Raw genomic sequence first — 19,551 nt, 5'->3', positions numbered from 1 at the left:
ATTTTAAGCATCATTGGGCATAGGCAGTAATTATTCGACTCTCTGGGTGGTGCGATGCTGCTATGAGAGAAACTGTACTTCCTAACGATCGTCAGAGAAGCGTAGCTCAGTTTCGAAAAAAACCACGAAAAAAATCACGAAAAAAATCGGAATAAAAACAACATGTGACATGTGAAACTAGTTCCGTGTAATTACAAAACTTTTAATTACTTTGTGATGGAAATATATTTCCAATGCTTAAACATGTAGAAAAAGTAAATGAAACACAATTTTACAACTTCTGCATTTGACTAATTCTGTCGTTAGGGGTACACTGTTTGTTTTCGTACTCGTGAGAGAGGAAATGACTACTGAGCTGAGTTTCTCAGGTAGTTGAGCGATGTGCTCCTGAGCTAAAGTTGGCGGGTTCGATCCCGGCTCTGTCCGATGGTATTTGAAGGTGGTCAGGTACGCCAGCCTCGTGTCAGGTGATTTAGCATACGTAAAATAATTCTTGTGGAATAACATTCCAGCACCTTGGCGTCTCCGATAACCATACAATGTAGTTAGTAGGAAGTTAAATCAATAGCATTATTAGGAAATGATCAACCAAGTTGGCCACGAGGTTATAGTCGCGTAGCTGTGAACTTGCATTCGGTAGATAGCGGGTTCGAATCCCGCCATCGGCAGCACTGAAGATGGTTTTCCGTGGTTTCTCATTTTTACACCAGGCAGATGCTGTACCTTAATTAAGGCCACCGCCGCTTCCTTCCCTTCCTTAACGTCGCACGAACACATCGAATTGTTTTTGTGACGGAAGGATGGGAGAGGGCTAGGATTGAGAAGATAGTGACCATGGTCGTACTTAAGGTACAGCCCCTGCATTCAAACCGCCCAATCCCTGCTTTTCTATCCCATTGTCGCCGTAAGACTGCCTATGTCGGTGCGACGTAAAACAAATGGCAAAAGAGGAAATAGTGTACAGGTTATCGTATGGCGTAGGCACTCCACATACTGTAGATCTACTATAGTAGATTGATCTCGGTTGAATGTCTCGCCAAGATAGACTTGCAAGTTTAAGCACTGACCTCCACCCCATTTCCCTCCCTTCCCCACCTTCTCTCTCTCTCTCTCTCTCTCTCTCTCTCGATACTTAATGAAAACGTAATTATATATATTTTACTAAACCCTATTTAAGGAGTAAATAATTCATCCGAGGAAAATGACCGTCTTCCATATTCCGTTTCGTACTTCAGTATTGAAAATGTTCATTAGCATCTGCTACATTGATAGTTCTTTGCTATTAATTAGCTGTATATAAACTGCATACGAAATTAGCGAATCCCTTCTAGACACCGTGAGAAACTTTACGTGTTCAGCCTGTGTTAAATGGTCTCTACCGGGGCTTAAATGAAACATTTTATAGCGCCGAAGAATTTGCTGTACTAGATATCATTTGATTCATATCTTTTACAACAGGCCTGAAAGAAAGGTATAAAGGGTTATAGCCATGATGTCTGCAGTCTCATAAAACTGCTTGCTTGAATTTTGGAAGGACTATAATCCTTATTATAATAGAACACATGTTTCTACTGTTTCAGTGTGGGCTACGTGGGTATTACTGCTCAGTAGCAAGGCAAGGTGGGCTGCGTGGGTATTACTGCTCAGTAGCAACGCAAGGTGGGCTGCGTGGGTATTACTGCTCAGTAGCAACGCAAGGTGGGCTACGTGGGTATTACTGCTCAGTAGCAACGCTTCAAACCGCCCAAGGCAGTTGGGCATCATAATTAACCCGTTGTGGCTGGCGGAGTAGAGCAAGTCGTGCAGAACTCTAAAATCCCTGCTTTGGACATTAACTCGACCGGGTTGTGGAATGCTGTGCAGTCACCCTTACCGAGCGAGTTAGCCGTGTGTGCAGTTGTGAGCTTCCATTCGGGAGACAGTGCGTCCGAATCCCACCGTCGGGAGCCCTAAAGATGGTTTTCCGTGGTTTCCCATTTTCACACCAGGTAAATGCTGCGGCTGTACCCTAAATAAGGCCACGGCCGCTACCTTCCTAGTCCTAGCCCATTCGCATAATTCTGTCGCTGAAAACCTTCTGTGTGTTAGTGTGACAAACAGGTAGTCAAAAAAAGAAGAAGAAAATCTGTCACCCTTATGAGGGCAATTAAACTATCGCAAACGAGAGGTAGCCACTCCGGGCAATCATGCTCTACCTAATAGTCAGACTTGCTCCAGTGCAGTCATCGTTCCTCGGCCCAGTGGCTATTGTGTCACCAAGGGATGCGCATTGACTTTGCTTAATATAGACTGTAAAAGTCCAGAAAAATGGTCAACTGACGCAAACGAACCTCTTAATAATAATAATAATAATAATAATAATAATAATAATAATAATGTTATTGCTTTTACGTCCCACTAACTACATTTACGGGGTTTTCGGAGACGTCATTTTGCCGGAATTTAGTCCTGCAAGATTTCTTTTACGGGCCAATAAATCTACCAAAACGATGCTGACATATTTGAGCTCCTTCGAATACCACCGGACTGAGCCAGGATCGAGTCAAGTTGAGGTCAGAAGGCCAGCGCCTCAACCGTCTGAGCCAGTCAGCCCGGCTTTATTCTCCTATTTTATGGATCCATTGTATGTTTGTATGTATGTATGTATGTATGTTTGTTTGTTTGTTTGTTTGTTTGTTTGTTTGTTTGTTTGTTTGTTTGGTTGGTTGGTTGGTTGTTTGTTTGTACAACGATGAGTCATCGAATTATGACCACCCGGACCCAGGAAAATTTAGCGCGCCTGGAGTGGGGAGAAGAACACGCGACTTCCTGGTAGTATGGTGTATATAGGGCAGGTCTACATGCTTGCTGTTAGTTGTGCCTCCAGCGTCAGAATGGGAAAAGCGGTCGATCTCTCCGCGTTTGATAGAGGACAAATTGCGATGGCACGGCGCTTGTTACCAGCATTTCTGATACGGCGCGGTTTGTGTGCTGCTCTCGTGCCGCTGCCTGTTGAGAGCTCGTATCGGAAGTGATTTAACCATGGGAAAACAGCGACGCGTCCTCCAACCATGTGTTGACATTGGCTCATTGATACCAGAGGCCACCGGAGGCTGTCGCGTATTGTTCGGCGCGACCGCAGGGCCACACTTCGAGAAATCACCAACAGGTATAACGGTGATGACCAGGCTAATATTTCCCAGCACACGGTTCATCGAACACTGCTGTACATGGGACTGCGGAATCGACGACTCAGTCGTACCCCACTTCATCGAAAGAAGCGCCTATGGTGGGCACAAAATCATCTCCAGTGGACTATGGATTATTGGAAAAAGATCGCCTGATCCGATGAATCTAGATTCTTGGTTCATCACGTCGATGGCCGAACGCGTGTACGTCGAGTTCCATTGGAGATTATGGCACGTAGCTACATGGTCGGGCGGGGACAGGCTGGTGGAGGAGATATGAATGTTTGGACGATGTTTTCATGGGACACACTGGGGCTCATTATTCCGGTACACCAATCCCTAACAGCTAACCGGGATCTGGACTTCATTGGGAACCAAATCCATCTGTTCGTGTCAACAGTGTTTCCTGATGGTGACTGCCACTTCCAACAGGACAGTGCGCCATGCCACACTGTCAGGATTGTGAAGGACTGGTTTAAGAAACATGATGATTGTATTGTTGTGGCCCCAACGAGCCCCGATATGAACCCCATTAAAGATACGTGGTTAGATTTGGAGAAGCGGGTTCCTGCTACCGGCCAGCAGTGAACGCCAACTGGAGGACCTGCTGTCGCGCTTGTGGTACCAGATATCCGTAGAATACCGTCCGCCTCCATGACGAAACGAAGAAATTATTTTCAAGTTTAAAACAAGGTTGTTTTGATTATTATATTATTTTTGCGTCATTTTATTTTAATACAAATATAATCAGCCAATCAGTCTATTCAGTTCTTTTATAGCAGCGTAATTCCATGCTCCTGTCATTTGTTATCTTTTTCAGTGGGTATCGGGTAAGACCCAGTCGACAGAATACCAGATTTCCAGCATATGTACGCCACGTGAAATAAAAGTTCAATGATTACTATAATTGTTACATTTGAGGGAACCTTTTGTGACCTCTGGTACCCGTTTACTCGCATTTTCGGAAAATTATGAATTATTATTGTCATTCATGTGAAGTTTATAAAGTAGAAGAAAGTAATTTCAATCGACGCCAAATGATAGGTAAGTATATTAAAGAGTAATTCAAATTGTCATCTAACTCTGAGGCTAATAATATAATTGAAAATACGCTGAGTGGCCAAAAGTCACGAGATGGGGTTACCCATTAGAAAATGTACCGTTTATAACCCCTGTGCGTTACGGCTAGCTGCGACGTAGCTGAACAGTTTGTCACAGACACGTCGCGAGTTAACCGACTTTGAACTTGGGATGATCACCGGCGCACGGCGAATGGGTGATAGCATTGCGGAGATTACACGCGAATTCGAGTTTTCTAGGTCAACAGTGTCGGAAGCATTGCGGAGATTACACGCGAATTCGAGTTTTCTAGGTCAACAGTGTCGAGGGTGGATCTTCAATATCTCAGAGAGAATGTTACCACCCGCGTAAACTGCCGCACAGGAAGACAACAGGTGTTCAACGAACGGATATCACGTCGCCTCCGCAGAATCATACTGGGCGCTCGACGGGCTACTGTGAGTCAGACCACCGCCCAGTTCAATGTTGGGAGTCAGGAACCCATTTTTACCAGGAATATAAGGAGGCAACTGCACCGCATAGGCTTCACCAACCGACGACCAACTCGTGTCCCTTTGCTGACACCTCGACACAGAGTTCAACGACGTGCATGGAGCCGCGAACATCGGCAATGGACCATTGAACAGTGGCGGCGTGTGGTATGGTCCGATAAATCCCGGTTCCAGTTGTATCCAGCTGATGGGCGCGTGAGTGTGTGGCGTATGACCCATGAAGCTATTGTTCCTGCATGTCAAGAAGGTTGTGTTCAAGTGGGAGGTGGCTCAGTTCTGGTCTGGGCGGCGTTCTCATGGTCGCAATTAGCCCCTTTGTCCGGCTGCAGGGAGCGCTGTCAGGTGCACGTTATGTGGACATTCCTTCAGACCATCTGCATTCCTTCACGGCCCTAGAGTACCCTTATGGAGGTGCAATGTTTCAACAGTACAATGCGCCATGTCGCCGCTCTGTGGTGGTACGCAGGTGGTTGGAGGAGCACTCCAGTGAAGTTACGACCATGGATTGAACCTCCATATCTCCCGATCTTAATCCAATCGAGCATTTATGGGATGCTGTCGATGCTGGTGTACGCTCCATTTAGTAGTGACTGTTATTACTATTAAAAGTATGATTACTGTTATCATAATTCATTGTCAAATTCGTAATAAGGTTACCATTATTTTGTGTTTCGTAAAATTATTTCGTAGTAATTTAAATTGCATTAGCTTCATGTAGCTGTTAACCTTGATGTAATGTAAGAGGAGGCTTTGTAGCCTTAAGTACGCAAAACAAAACAAGGGAAATAAATAAATAAATAATAAAATAGATTAAAAAGTGGTCGCTCCCGATTTCGAATCGTCCTGATTGTAGAAATGGGGGCGATATTATTTTGCGTGAACGACCCCCGGTCACGAGTCTCTCCAAATCACGATATAACATTTATGGTTGAAACTTTCTACCGCGTGAAGAGGAAATTACATTTTCCCTTGAATATACTGTCAGCCAGTGTCGGAAGACAACTGCACATTTTCAAGCCGCTAAAATTTTTATTCAGGATAACCTCTCTAGAATATGTATCATGTCCGTGTAGAGAACAGAGAAAGTTCTTATTTTAATTCCGAAGAGTCCACCTTCAACTTAGTATCGATCAGAAGCGACAGCATTAAGGGAAGCAATCCTCAAGCGCTATTTGTAACTTGCTGCGTTTGTTAACCATAGCAAGGTAGATTAATTTGTTAACTACCGGGTGGTTATAATTAAACTTTCGTTACGTAACCCACGGCGGACAGGAAACGAGTTACATTAAGGGTACCACACGCAATAGGAATGATGTCGAGCGTATATGCTCCAAGATCTGCATGGTTGACTGCGTCTATTAGTATCATGACTGCCCACTCATAAGCGTACATGGGCGTTGATAGCCGCACGGACCAGTACGCAGTGCAGTCTGTGTACAGTCAACATGGGTTTGGACAAGAAGAATAGAGCGTTATTGATGAAGTATTTAAAAATCAAAATAACAACAACGCAGTGGCCGCACTTCGACAATATCGCCGGATGAAAGGTCCACAGAGCGGGGGCCTTTTTACACACCTTCATTTCGGAAGATGAAGAAACATTCCGAGGAAACTGAAGAGTTGGGTGTGGTTTCGGGAAGAGGCTGGTGACGGCTTACGCCACAGATGGTTGAAGAAATCACTGTTGCTGTGGCTGACAAAACTGTGCGCAACCTCCCGAGCTGTGTCACGGCAGCTGAATATTACGTGGTCCACTATTCGGAAGGTGCTTCGAACCATTCTGAAATTGTACCCATACAAGGCTCATGACTCAGGGCATCTGACGCAACTGGACGCAGAGCAACGTGTTAACTTCGCTCTTTGTTCCATCGCAAGGGTTGAAGTGAATCAGACCTGGCTTTGGACCATTTTACGGACTGACGAAGCACATTTTACGCTTACCGGTGTGGTGAACACACAGAATTGCCGTGTGTGGGGATCACCGCCTCAGATCCATGTGTATGAAGTGCTTCTGCATAGTAAACATGTGACTGTGTGGTGTGGCTTCACAGCTGGTTTCATCATTCGCCCTTTGTTCTTTGAAGAGGTTGGCCTTCAAGATCCAAGGACGTGCAGTGTGACTGGCCAACGTTACTGGAATTTGCTTCGCCAACATGTGATACCTGCCCTGCAGAAGAGAGATGTGTTGGACAATACTGTTTTTGTGTGTTCCGCCGCACGTCACTCGTCCAGATTCTCCGTAATGCATTTGGTGAGCATCGAATTCTTAGCTGATCGTTTCCAAATGCTTGGCTGCCCCGATCACCTAATGTGAATGCTTGTGATTTCTGGTTGCGGGGCTACCTGGAGGACAGGATTTATCAGGAGAATATTCACACATATACGGTTCTGAAGAGAAGAATATCGAGAGAAATAGCAGGCATACCCATGGAGATAATTCACGGAGCTATGCAGCATGCTGTCCTACGCTTCCTGCTGTCCTGGACATTGATGGACACCACATCGAACACAATCGCTAGTGTAACAGATGATACATCTATAATAATCAGTCATTGCATGTAATGACAACGCATTCAGATTGCTTCATTCAACTTGTTTATACATTATTTCTCTTCGTCATGTCCTTGGCAATGATTGTATTGAGTTTTATGTTCATACAACCGCTGAATTTCCATAGAGAGACAGTTAAGTAAGGCAAGTTTAATTTAAAACCATTCGTTGCATTGTGTCGAGGAGTGCCTTATTTCTTGATAGAAATCCTATACTGTATTGAAAAATCGAATTTTCATTACGGTCTAGAACTCAACTCCAAGGTATGAATTATAGATGATTTTAGAATTATGCTTACTATTTCTCATCACAGAAGATTTGGGTTCTTCGAAAGCGGTAAAAGTAGTTCTTTGAACGTAAAACCAAAGAAAAAACTATTAAAATTTGGACTCGAGCAAAGAGAACCGTCATTAAAGAACTACACCTGGATGGGAGTAAAACACGAAAGATGTGCATTGGGACGACATGCACTACCTATTGAAGAGCAGTTATTTAATAAAAGACAATCTTTGGACATACGGCTATACTCACCACGCTGTCATAATCATCAGCATTAGCCTTCTTGAGCTATAGATCGCTTTACTAGACTGAAAGGATAACTTAATAAGAACTGTCCATTCAGTGAGCACGAAGTAGTCTGATTGTTTACATGACGGAAGCATCTCTTACAATCGTAGTGGTAGAAGTCAGAGGTAGTTGACAGTTCGTTACCCAAATTCATTAGTGTAACAGCGAGTAAAGTTCTGCTGGCGCTGATTGCACTTTTAGTTTTCAGAATTTTCATGGCCGCACTGACACATGTTGGAGGTACGTGTTTTGGTTTACTGCATGCTGAATAGTGATGATTATTGGGACATATGACACAGCGTGGAGTTAATCTGCAGAAGATTTTAGTGTGACCAAATCCTTGACATCGGGTGCACTGTGATATGTCTTGCGCGTTGCGGCTAAGTTCGACCGAAATAATGGAACTTTGAATGTATGTTAACTCAAAAATTATTATTGCACCTTCCGTGTTATCCAATCCAACGGCGCAAATCGGCCTGGGCTCCTTGTCTTTGAAAAGAAGGCGAGTAAATGTACGTACATGTAAGTTAATCTCTTTTACCTCTGAGTGAAGTTCCGAGTCAGTAACTCAGAAAGGAACATTACGAATTATTACCCTCAAGTTTTTTGGGTGTAGGGTCCTGGAAGGAATTAAATTGAAAATCTGTTTATTCTAGAAATGCGGTTACAGAAGGTAATCACTGATAGTAGAAGTATCATTTTGAGAATTTGCCACGTTGTTGTGTAGTGTTATCACTGCACCCCTGCGAACCATATTGCAGGTGCAACCATATTGGATGGGTATCTGTCGAGAGACCAGACTAACGAATGGTTAATTGAAAGGTGGGTAGCATCCTTTCGGAAGTTGCAAGGGCGACAGCCTGGTTGATTGACTGATATGACCTTGTAATAATTTTAACGTGGCTTAGCTGTGTTGACACTGCTAAACGGCTGAAGGCAACGGGAAACTAAATCGTAACTATCTCCCGAGTGTATGCAACCCTCTTTGTATGAAAGAATGACGTACTGATGGTGGCTTCCTTATGTTTATAATGTTCCCGGATTCGGATCTCCTGGTGGGGATTACATGAGAGGGGACAATAATCACGAAGATGAATCCTGACATTCTGCGGGCCGGAGCGTGGAATTTTCAGTCGTTGTTTTAGGTTAGAATCGTTACGGAATCTGAAAAGGTAAATGGATGGACTGAAGTTAGATGTAGTTGGTATAAGTGAAGTACGTTGGTAGGAAGAGCAGGATTTTTGGTCAGGCGACTACAGCATCAACACATAATCAAAAAGAGGAAATGCAGGGCTTGGTTTAATAACGAATAAGAAAATATGGCAGTGGGTATGCTACTACGAGCAGCACAGTGAAAGGATCATTGTTACCAAGAGAGACACCAAGCCAATGCCCAGCACAATAGTGCAGGTCAATATGCCTACCAGTTCGGTGGATGGTGAAGAAATCGAAAGAATATATTAACAGATATAAGATGTAATGCAGCACCGGTATGCAGAAAAGTGACGAGAATCTAATTGTGGTGGTAGACGGGAATGCCGTGGGAAGCCAGGAAAGAGAGGGTGGCTAGAGTAGGTGAATTCGGATTGGGACAAAGGAGTGCAAGAGAAAGTCGGCTGGTTGAGTTTTGCACCGGTCATAATTTAGTCCTTGCTAATACTTGGTTCAAATACCAGAAAGCGACGGCTGTATATGTGGACGAGACCTGGAGAAACTGGAAGGTATCAAATAGACTTCATTATGACTAGGCGGAGATTCAGAAACCAGGTATTGGATTGCAATTCATTCTCAGGAGCAGACATGGACCCTGACTACAACTTGTTGGTCATGAAATGCCATCTGATGTTAAAGGAGGGAAGGAAGGAAGGAAGGAAGGAAGGAAGGAAGGAAGGAAGGAAGGAAGGAAGGAAGGAAGGATATGGGATGTAGACAAGTTGAAAGAGCAGAGTGTGAGGGATTATTTCAAGGAACGTGTTTTACAAGGACTAAGAAAACGCTGAAGGAAAAATATTAGAGGAAGAATGGACAGTCGTGAAGAATGAGATCAGTAGTTTTGCTGAAGAAAGGATAAGAAGAAAGGAAATATCAACCAAGAATCAATGGACAACTCAAGAGATACTAGACCCGGTCGATGAACGACGAAAGTACAAGAGTGCAAGAAATGAAGAAGGCAGAAAATAATACAGGGGATTAAAGAATGAATTCGATAGAAAGTGCAGGAGAGCTAAGAAATAATGGGTGAATGAAAGGTGGAAGGATGTTGTAGGTTGTGTGGTTGTAGGGATGGTATATGCTGCATACAGGAAAATCAAGGAAATCTTTGGAGAACGGAAAACTAGGCGTATGAATATTAAGAGCTCAGATGGAAAACATTTCTAGGTAAGAAGACAAGACAGAAAGCTGATGATGCTTGATGATGCTGGTTGTTTAAAGGGGCCTGACATCTAGGTCAACGGCCTCGAGACAGAAAGAAAGTGGCAGGAACATATTCAACAATAATTATAGCAAGGGAAATAAGTATATGATATGGTTCTGGAACAAGAAGAGGCTTTTGATGCTGATAAAATGGTGGACCCACTTTCGAGGTCAGAATTCGACAGAGCTCCGAGAGACGTAAACAGGAACAGGGCACCTGGAATTGATGCCATTCCCTCAGAATTACTGACTGCTTTAGGAGAAAACAGCATGGCGAGGTTATGCCATTTAGTGTGCAAGATATATGATACAGGAGATGTGCCATCCGATTTTCGGCAGAATGTTGTTATACCTATTCACAAGGAAGCCGGTGCTGACAAGTGTGAACACTACCGCACTATTAGTTTAATACCTCACGCCTGAAAAGTTTTAACATGTATTATTTAAAGAAGAATGGAAAGACAAGTTGAAAGTGAATTGGGAGAAGATCAGTTGGGCTTCAGAAGAAATGTGGGAACACGTGAAGCAAACCTGACTTTACGTCGTATGTTAAAGGACTGAATTAATAGGGACAAGCTCACGTACATGGCATTCATTTCTCCGTTAATCGACCGACACAAGACTGGCGTATTTCGTATTTTACCACCTTTAAATATCACCGGACTGAGTTGGGATCAAACCCGCCACTTCTAAATCGGAAAGTCAACGCAGTACCGTTTGTGTCACTCGGCCTGGCCAGGTGAGGGGAAAAATGGGTTAAAATATCACTCCCTGAATTCCTGCACGTTGCTTTCTGTGGTTGTAAAACAGTGGAGTGTTGTGATTCTCCCTAAGTGATAGACAACTTCCTTATCGGTCGTTGCCACAATTAATGTGGTTTATTACACAAGTATAATATTACTTGAAATTAAGAGAAAAATTTAGCACCGTAGAAAAAGGGATGCATATTCTGGTGCCGGGCTGAGTAGCTCAGAAGGTAGAGCGCTGGCCTTCAGACTCGTGACATTAGATTATGGGCACGTAAATAAATTCTGTAGGACAACATTCCGGCACTTCGGTGTCTCCGAGATCCGTAAAAGTAGTTCCTGGTACCTAAAATATTAATTAGAATTATTATTTTATTGTTATGTGAGCTAACGGTTTTTTAGTATAAATTAGCCGAAGTAAAATAACAGGTCTAGCCGGCCCCGTGGTGTAGGGGTAGCGTGCCTGCCTCTTACCCGGAGGGCCCGGGTTCGATTCCCGGCCAGGTCAGGGATTTTTACCTGGACCTGAGGGCTGGTTCGAGGTCCACTCAGCCTACGTGATTAGAATTGAGGAGCTATCTGACGGTGAGATAGCGGCCCCGGTCTAGAAAGCCAAGAATAACGGCCGAGAGGATTCGTCGTGCTAACCACACGACACCTCGTAATCTGAAGGCCTTCGGGCTGAGCAGCGGTCGCTTGGTAGGCCAAGGCCCTTCACGGGCTGTCGTGCCATGGGGTTTGGTTTGGTTTTGTTTAAAATAACAGGTCTAGGACTCTGTACAAGACGAGAGAGACATTCCGTTCTTTCCAACCGAGCGAACGCTAAAGAATATGTACCCTTATGTCTTCGGGCGTAGCCTATAGAAATGCTGTGAGAAAAGATCTGCAATCACGAATAAGGCTATGTGTAGGTGATGTACTGTATAAAGTAGTAAGTATGTAAGTAAGTAAGTAAGTTACAGAATCATGAGCCACTACAAAAAGACCTCGATAGTGGTGGGAGACGGACAGCGTGTCAGTAAATCGACCGACATATGGCTGGCGTATTTCGTATTTTACCACCTTTAAATATCACCGGACTGAGTCGGGATCAAACCCGCCACCTCGGAATCGGAATGTCAACCCACTACCGTTTGTCTCACTCGGCCTGGCCAGGTGAGGAGGAAAAGAGGTTAAAATACCACTCTCAGAATTCCTAGACGTTGCTTTCTGTGGTTGTACAATTCAGGTTCAGGGGAGTGCTGTGAGTGGTAAATAGGATGAAAAGTCAGGTTCTAAGTTTTACCGGGCGAGTTGGCCGTGCGGTTAGGGGCGCGCGGCTGTGAGCTTGCATCCGGGAGATAGTGAGTTCGAATCCCACTGCCAGCAGCCCTAAAGACGGTTTTCCGTGGTTTCCCATTTTCACACCAAGCAAATGCTGGAGCTGTACCTTAATTAAGGCCACGGCCGCTTCATTCCAACTCCAAGGCCTATCCAATCCCATCGTCACCATAAGACCTATATGTGTCGCTGAGACGTAAACCTACTAGCAAAAAAGGAAAAAAAAGGTTGTAAGTTTCACCAAGATGAGAAGTCCTCTTAGTTTTAATTACTGTGTTGATGGGGGCGATAGTCCTCATGGGGATCGCTGTGTAAGTGCCTAGGTGTTAATATGGGGAATGATCTTCATTGGGGTAATCACATCAATACGGTTCTAAAGAAAGGCTACAGATCTCCCCACATCTTTATGAAGGCATTTAAAGGTTGTAGAAAGGATGTAAAAGAGAGGTCGTATAAGTGTCTGGCAAGAACCTTTTGGAATATGGCTACAGTGTATGGGACCCATACCAGGCGTACTTGATACGATAATCGGAAAAGGTCCGAAGGAAAGCAGCTCGATATGTTCTGGGTGATTTCTTTTTTTGTTTGTTTGCTATTTGCTTTACCTCGCACCGACACAGATAGGTGTTATGGCGACGATGGGATAGGAAAGGCCTAGGAGTTGGAAGGAAGCGGCCGTGGCCTTAATTACGCTACAGCCCCAGCATTTGCCTGGTGTGAAAATGGGAAACCACGTAAAATTATCTTCAGGGCTGTCGACAGTGGGATTCGAACCCACGATCTTCCAGATGCAAGCTCACAGCCGCGCGTTCCTAACCGCACGGCCAACTCGCCTGGTCTGGATGCTTTCCGACAAAGGAGTAGTGTTACAAAAAAGTTGCAAATTAGGCTGGGAAAGCATGGGAGTAAGGAGACGAGCTGTTCGACTAAACAGTATGTTCCGAGCTGTCATTGGAGAGTTGGTGTGGAATGACAGTAAGACGAATAAGCTTGAGTGGAGCTCTTAAAAGTAGGAATGATCATAATATGAAGGTAAAGTTGAAATTCAAGAGGGCAGATTGGGGCATGTATTAATTAGAGGACGGGGAATAAGGCATTGGTATAATTTATCAAGTGACATGTTCGATAAATTTACAAGTTCTTTGAAAACCTTTAAGAAAATGCTTGATTCGTTGATCTGATGTCGCGTCCAAAGAAGAAGAGCCATCGGCATAGGTAACACTGACATTACAATTATCTGTAATGTTTTACCACGATGCACCAACCCCCTGCATGAAGCAACATTATCACGATGAATATTTGTTCTTGATAAGTGAGTGACATTTGGAGCTAATTTCTTGCTCAGTGTCATCCATACGGTTTTTCTGCGAGGAGTAGTCCATTTATTAGGTGATGCGTGATTTGAGATAAAGGTTTAAGGAAGTTAAAATCATGATGAATATGAAGTGTGTGTTGTTATGACTAGGTCGAAAAATGACATTGAATCCCCGCAGAACTAAGCTCTCTTTTCTTTACCTTCATTATGTTACACATGGTAAATTTATATAATTCATCGTTCCATTTCAGGCTTAGCTCAGTTAAGAGACTGACTCGAGTCACATGTGTGGTCCGGGCTTCAATATCCTGCCGTCTCTACTCTGGACTTATCTTGAATGTGTTTCTACCGTGGAATTCCCTCGCCCTCTTGACGAAGGTGCTAGGCAGGTACTTCGCTTGAAGTGCTGGTGGCACATCTTTCCCATTCCCAGCAGGCCTTTAATTAATCACCAATTCGAGTATATTTCCTGAAATGCCTATTTGTTCCTGTATCTCCTAAGCATGCAGAGAAACTTTAAAAATCCGTTTTCGGTCAAATTATGACGAATAAAAGGCGTTTGTTAGTTTCTGTAAATGTCTGTCTAAAACGTTTATTTTGTCATTTTAAAATGTTTTTTTGCTTCGATATATCTTGTTGGTCGGCAGAGAGTAGGTCTACAGCCTTATTACATCATGCGAGGTTGAGAAGACATTATCTTGATTTAGTAGAAATCTCCTGACTAAAACGAGGCATAAATTTACACCAGAAATCCTTGAAAAATATGCACGAGCCATCTACAATGTAGCTGGAGATTAAGTTTTCTCAGTTGTTCCAGAACACATTCATCCTGTCTTCACAGAATTTAGATCAATAACAAACTAATAATGGCGTGTGGCCTCCGAATAGGCCTGTTGCACGTCTTTTCGAGTTAATGACAAATTGGCTCTTCCAAATATAGCAAGACCTCTGTTTGAAATTGTTCAAGGGATGATTGAAATTTGTATACCTATTCCGGCTCCTTGGTTGAGTGGTCATCGTCGTGGCCTTCGGTACAGAGGGTCTCGGGCTCGATTCCCAGCGTGTCGTCTCAAAATATCCAAGTCTAAAAGTATCCGAATTCCAGAAACGGGTTTAACGGGTCAGTTTGCTACCTGGATGACGAGTCGCAAAATATTCGAATTTCTAACGGTGATACCGTTTTAAAACACTGCATTTATATATTATTATAATATACACGAAGTAATACGAAAAAAGACGGGAGGTTTATTGTTAGCATCAGCCAGACTATGTGGCCTGATCTAGAAATGTAACCCCAGTCTTGAGGTGGGTCTGCCGTATTTCCTTGCACAAACATATACGACATGGGGTCAGTAGACCCACGACGCCATAGACCTACGTAAAGTTAGGCCTAGTCCCATTTTCTGAATGCAGCTTTTATTTGTCATATATGTACAATCTTGGTTATTTACAAGTCTTACTATGAAAATATTTACAATTTCTTCCTCAGAATGTTGCCAAAAGTGTCTGTCTATTTTGATGACGTAAGAGATTGTTCTCAAAACTTCTTCAGTGTCTTCAGTTTTGCCATATTTAGCTGTAAAACTTTTGTTTTTTTCGTCTAAAATGCAGTAGTTCCTTTTTTCTCTTCGAACCTTCGAGATTCATTTCCACCTTGGCTGTTTGTAAATCATATTCTTCACTTTCTGTTTTTAGACAAGATACCCACTCTTTTTATCAGACTGTTGAACATAGACTGCATCCTTCAACGGCATTGTTTGTTCGGTGTCGTTTTCCATGACAATTCCACAGCTCAAATGGATTGTTCAGCCACTGGTCGACGAAGCAGTCGAATTTTTTTTCCAAATGAAATGTAAAAAAAAAAGAAAGCTCATCGTTGCGAAGTCGGGACATCCAGCTAGTAAACTTAAAAACTGTTTGTTTTAAAAGCCCTTGTCTCCTTGGAGATATTTTGATACTGTGTTCTGTTAATTTCAGTTTGGGATGTTTTGAGACTACACCGATTTCCAGCCGGGTCGGTGATTTTAATTGCGTCTGGGTAATTTCTCTGCCTCGGGGACTGGGTGTTTGTATTTGCCCCAATACATTCGCCTTCATACACAAACACAACGGATCACACTACCAACCACTATAGAAGCACGAAATACTGAATACATCCCTCCACATAGGATTGGCATGGGGAACGGCATCCGGCCGTAAAACAGGGCCAAATCCTCATGTTAAATCACAGTTCACATCCCGTGACTCCACGTGGGTGTGGTGATAGAAGAAGAAGTGCATACAAGTTATACACATTTTTTTAGTGCCTATTTGAACATGTCTAATGTCTAGATGTCGCCAGCTTACTTATCACCACCTACAGATGGTACACGCAAGAATCTCTCTCTTCAGTCATGAGTTGTACAATAATAAGTCGTAGCTGTCCGGAATCATTCGTTGCAGCTCGGTATCTTCATCGTCATCGGGATCGAGGTTACGACTGCCATATCGACGTACTTTCTGTCAGTGGGTTGTCGACAAGCTTCCCTGCTGGGTCCTGCGCTCAGCTGTTGAGCCATGGTGTACCATTCATTTTCATATTATTAGCGCTCTCGGTCTTGTCTCAAGTTTCGTTAGTGTCAGTATTGATGCAGAATAGGATGTATTGAACTCATATTAAGATGAGGAATAATTAACAAGACGCGTTTGAAATCCTGGAGCCTGTAGGGAATTGAACACGGGGTCCTCTGGACCGAAGGGCACTCTGCTGACCATTCAGCGAAGGAGCCGGGCTATATCATACTTACGCTCGTCTTGATTACAATACGTTAGTACTTGCTATTGTTGCACTTTTGGGGTGGAAAGGCCTTTGAGTTCTTCGAACTTCCTATGTATGCTAAGAGAAGGGATATATTGTAGTCTATTATCGAGCACTGTTGAGACCTGGTGAGCACATTTACTGTATGTCCATTAGACAAATTTGCTCGTACATAAGGACTTATAATACACGCTGTTATTTCTTGGATACTCCGTAACTAGCATGCAAAGTCCTAATATGCCATAACCTACTAAAACTAGTACGTATTTCTAGGGTGCGTGAGCACTAACAGAGCCCCCGATGAAAGCTCTTATCGTCACTCCTATAATCGAGTGATTCCGGCACCCAGGTGCTTTCTGGTGTATCAATTAAACCAACATACCGTGTTTGGTTGAACTCGTGACGTGCAGCATTAAGAAATTTCCTCTTCACTCTGGCGAGCGGCTCGAGTCGCCGGACGTAAACGTGCAATCCACCTGCCTGCAAGCCCCCAGTATATCATCCGTTGTTATTCGACGAGTATCATTATCGTGGTTATATATTCATTTTATCAATAAAATTTGGTGGCCATTTCAGTTCATTTCTGTTGAAAGCCGACTATACCCTATTGTAACAAGCTGCGGTGTAACGTGAGTGTATGGTGCTTGGACCGTTATCTGTGTTGAATGGGCCGCCGTGTAATTAGCAGTGGTTTATAGGGGTTGACAAGGTGGCTTTGCACCCCTCTCTCTCTAGCCCGCTGGGATTCTACATTGCGCTTTATTTCTAACGGGAAATTCATTCATTCCATGACTGGCCGATCCCCCGCCTCTCTCGGTCCACTTGTTATTTTGCCTGTCTTTCAGTTAACAGGTTCCTCATTTCAGGTCTGGAATAAAATTCGTGAGAAAATTGTTAGAAAACTTCTTGGAGTTCTTAATGAAGATACTGCATGTTTATCAAGGAAACTTGATTTTAAGTTCACTTGTTTAAGCAATATTTGTTTGGGCCCTTTCCTGTTTTCTGTGTATATAAGGAAAGGTGATGAATTAAACTAGACTCTTTATTCATAAATATACCTTGCTTGTGTTTTTACAATGACAGCACGTTTCAGCGATGAGTAAACCATGTGTCTTTAGCACATCCTCGTTAACCGTATTAAAGTTCATTTGAATAAAACTGTAAATGTTGTTGCTGCAGTCTAAAGGGTAGAATCATAGCGGTCATCAGCTCACTGCGTGTGGTTTTGTGTGTGTTCCCTGTCTTGTAACCTGACTTACCGTCCGGCTCCTTGACTGAATGGTCAGCATAGTGTCCTTCGGTTCAGAGGGATCCGAGTTAGATTCCCAGCAGGGCCGGTGATTTTAGACATTTTAATTTCTCTGGCTCGGGGACTGTTTCTTTGTGTTTGTCTTATAATTTCATTACATTCTGTCCTGTTCAACCGTAGTAAATCAGTTAAAATAGCGAGTTTTATGAACAGAGACAAAACAAATTGAGGCTTTTTGCACGGTTGGGCAAGACAGAAAGGTATATTTAAAAAATAAGCCTGGGTTATTGTAATCGTGCCACGCTGAGTGGCTCACAAGAAACACTTCCCAATCGACACCCCAGATATCGAGATTAGCCTCAATGGACAAAGAAGTGCAGTTTATTCATTTGTTCCATGCAAAATGTCAGCTGCGAATTACGTACTGTATGGTTTTAGAGTTGGAGCACCGAAAGAAAATACATTTTAACCACAAAAAGTTAAAGACCTAAAATTATAACACAATTTATTAATAATGACTTTTTGCGTTTTTGGATATGTGTGGACTGGAAAAACGTTGTCATTTTGGTAATAACAACATACAGTGTTTATATTATAATTATACCATTCCCACCTCCAACAACATGCCATTTTCCAACGTTAGAAATCCGAATTGAATTTTTAGGTATGTAGACGCTAATCATTGAAGTACCTTACTAGGTAAACATTACATTACATATAGATACGACATTTGGCAAAATGATAGGTTGGTAAATTTAGGAAATAATCAAAATAAAACTTTTGTTTTTACCATTACCAGCCAATGGAATTCCTTTCACAGTAAAAGCAACAGGATTATCAAACCAGTAAGGTTGGATTGGGCAGTCGTTTAACTATTGTGATCAAGTTGTCTTTTCTCTTAGCGCCTCGAAACCATTCGTCATACACAGTTGAAATTTTGCATGCAACATACGAATAACCTGTACTTCTTGTCCACCGTGACACGTCTCGATGTTTGAAGTGTCGAGTGGGAAGCGTCCCTTGTCAGGCGGTAGAGCGCTGAACGCAGTTGTTTTCGCCTTGTACGAGCGCTGGGCGTTAAGTTCTGATAACAAAGTGTAGAGGGAGACGCCCTTGCTGTATCCCTCCCCATGGTGCAACAGCCCCGATGGCCTACCAAGGGACCGCTGTTCAGCCCGAAGGCCTGCAGATTATGTGTCGTCCTGTGTTCAGCACGACGAATCCTCTCGGCCGTTATTCACCGTCAGATAGCTCCTCAGTTGTAATCACGTAGGCTGATGAACCTCGAATCAGCCCTCAGATCCGGGTAAAAATCCCTGATCCCGGGATTCGAACCCGGGCCCTCCGGGTAAGAGGCAGCGCCTTCCGCGTTAAAATTGTATATGGTTCAGTCATGTTCGATTACTTTTAATAATAATAATAATAATAATAATAATAATAATAATAATAATAATAATAATAATAATAATCGCGTGTGGCCTCCGAAGAGGCCGAGTGCAGGTCTTTCGAGCTGACACCGTATAGGTGACCTGCGCGTCTATGAGGATGGGGCCCTACCTGTGATGAATTCTAATGCTGAAGACGGCACACACACCCAGCCCCCGAGCCATTAGAATTAACCAATGAAGGTTAAAATCTCCGACCCGGCCGAGAATCGAACCCGGGACCCTCTGGACCAAAGGCCAGCACGCTAACCATTTAGCCATGGAGCCGGACATTACTTTTAATAATATGTAGTAAAAGGAATAATAATAATAATAATAATAATAATAATAATAATAATAATAATAATAATAATCGTATGGCCTGAGGTACCGGCGCCATTTTAGGTGCTTAATTTGTTATTATTTTCAT

Source organism: Anabrus simplex, chromosome 2 (assembly GCF_040414725.1).
Source record: "Anabrus simplex isolate iqAnaSimp1 chromosome 2, ASM4041472v1, whole genome shotgun sequence".
In the NCBI taxonomy this organism is placed as follows: Eukaryota; Metazoa; Arthropoda; class Insecta; order Orthoptera; family Tettigoniidae; genus Anabrus; species Anabrus simplex.
The sequence above is the reverse complement of the archived record's forward strand: the minus strand, read 5'-3'. Positions refer to the sequence as shown.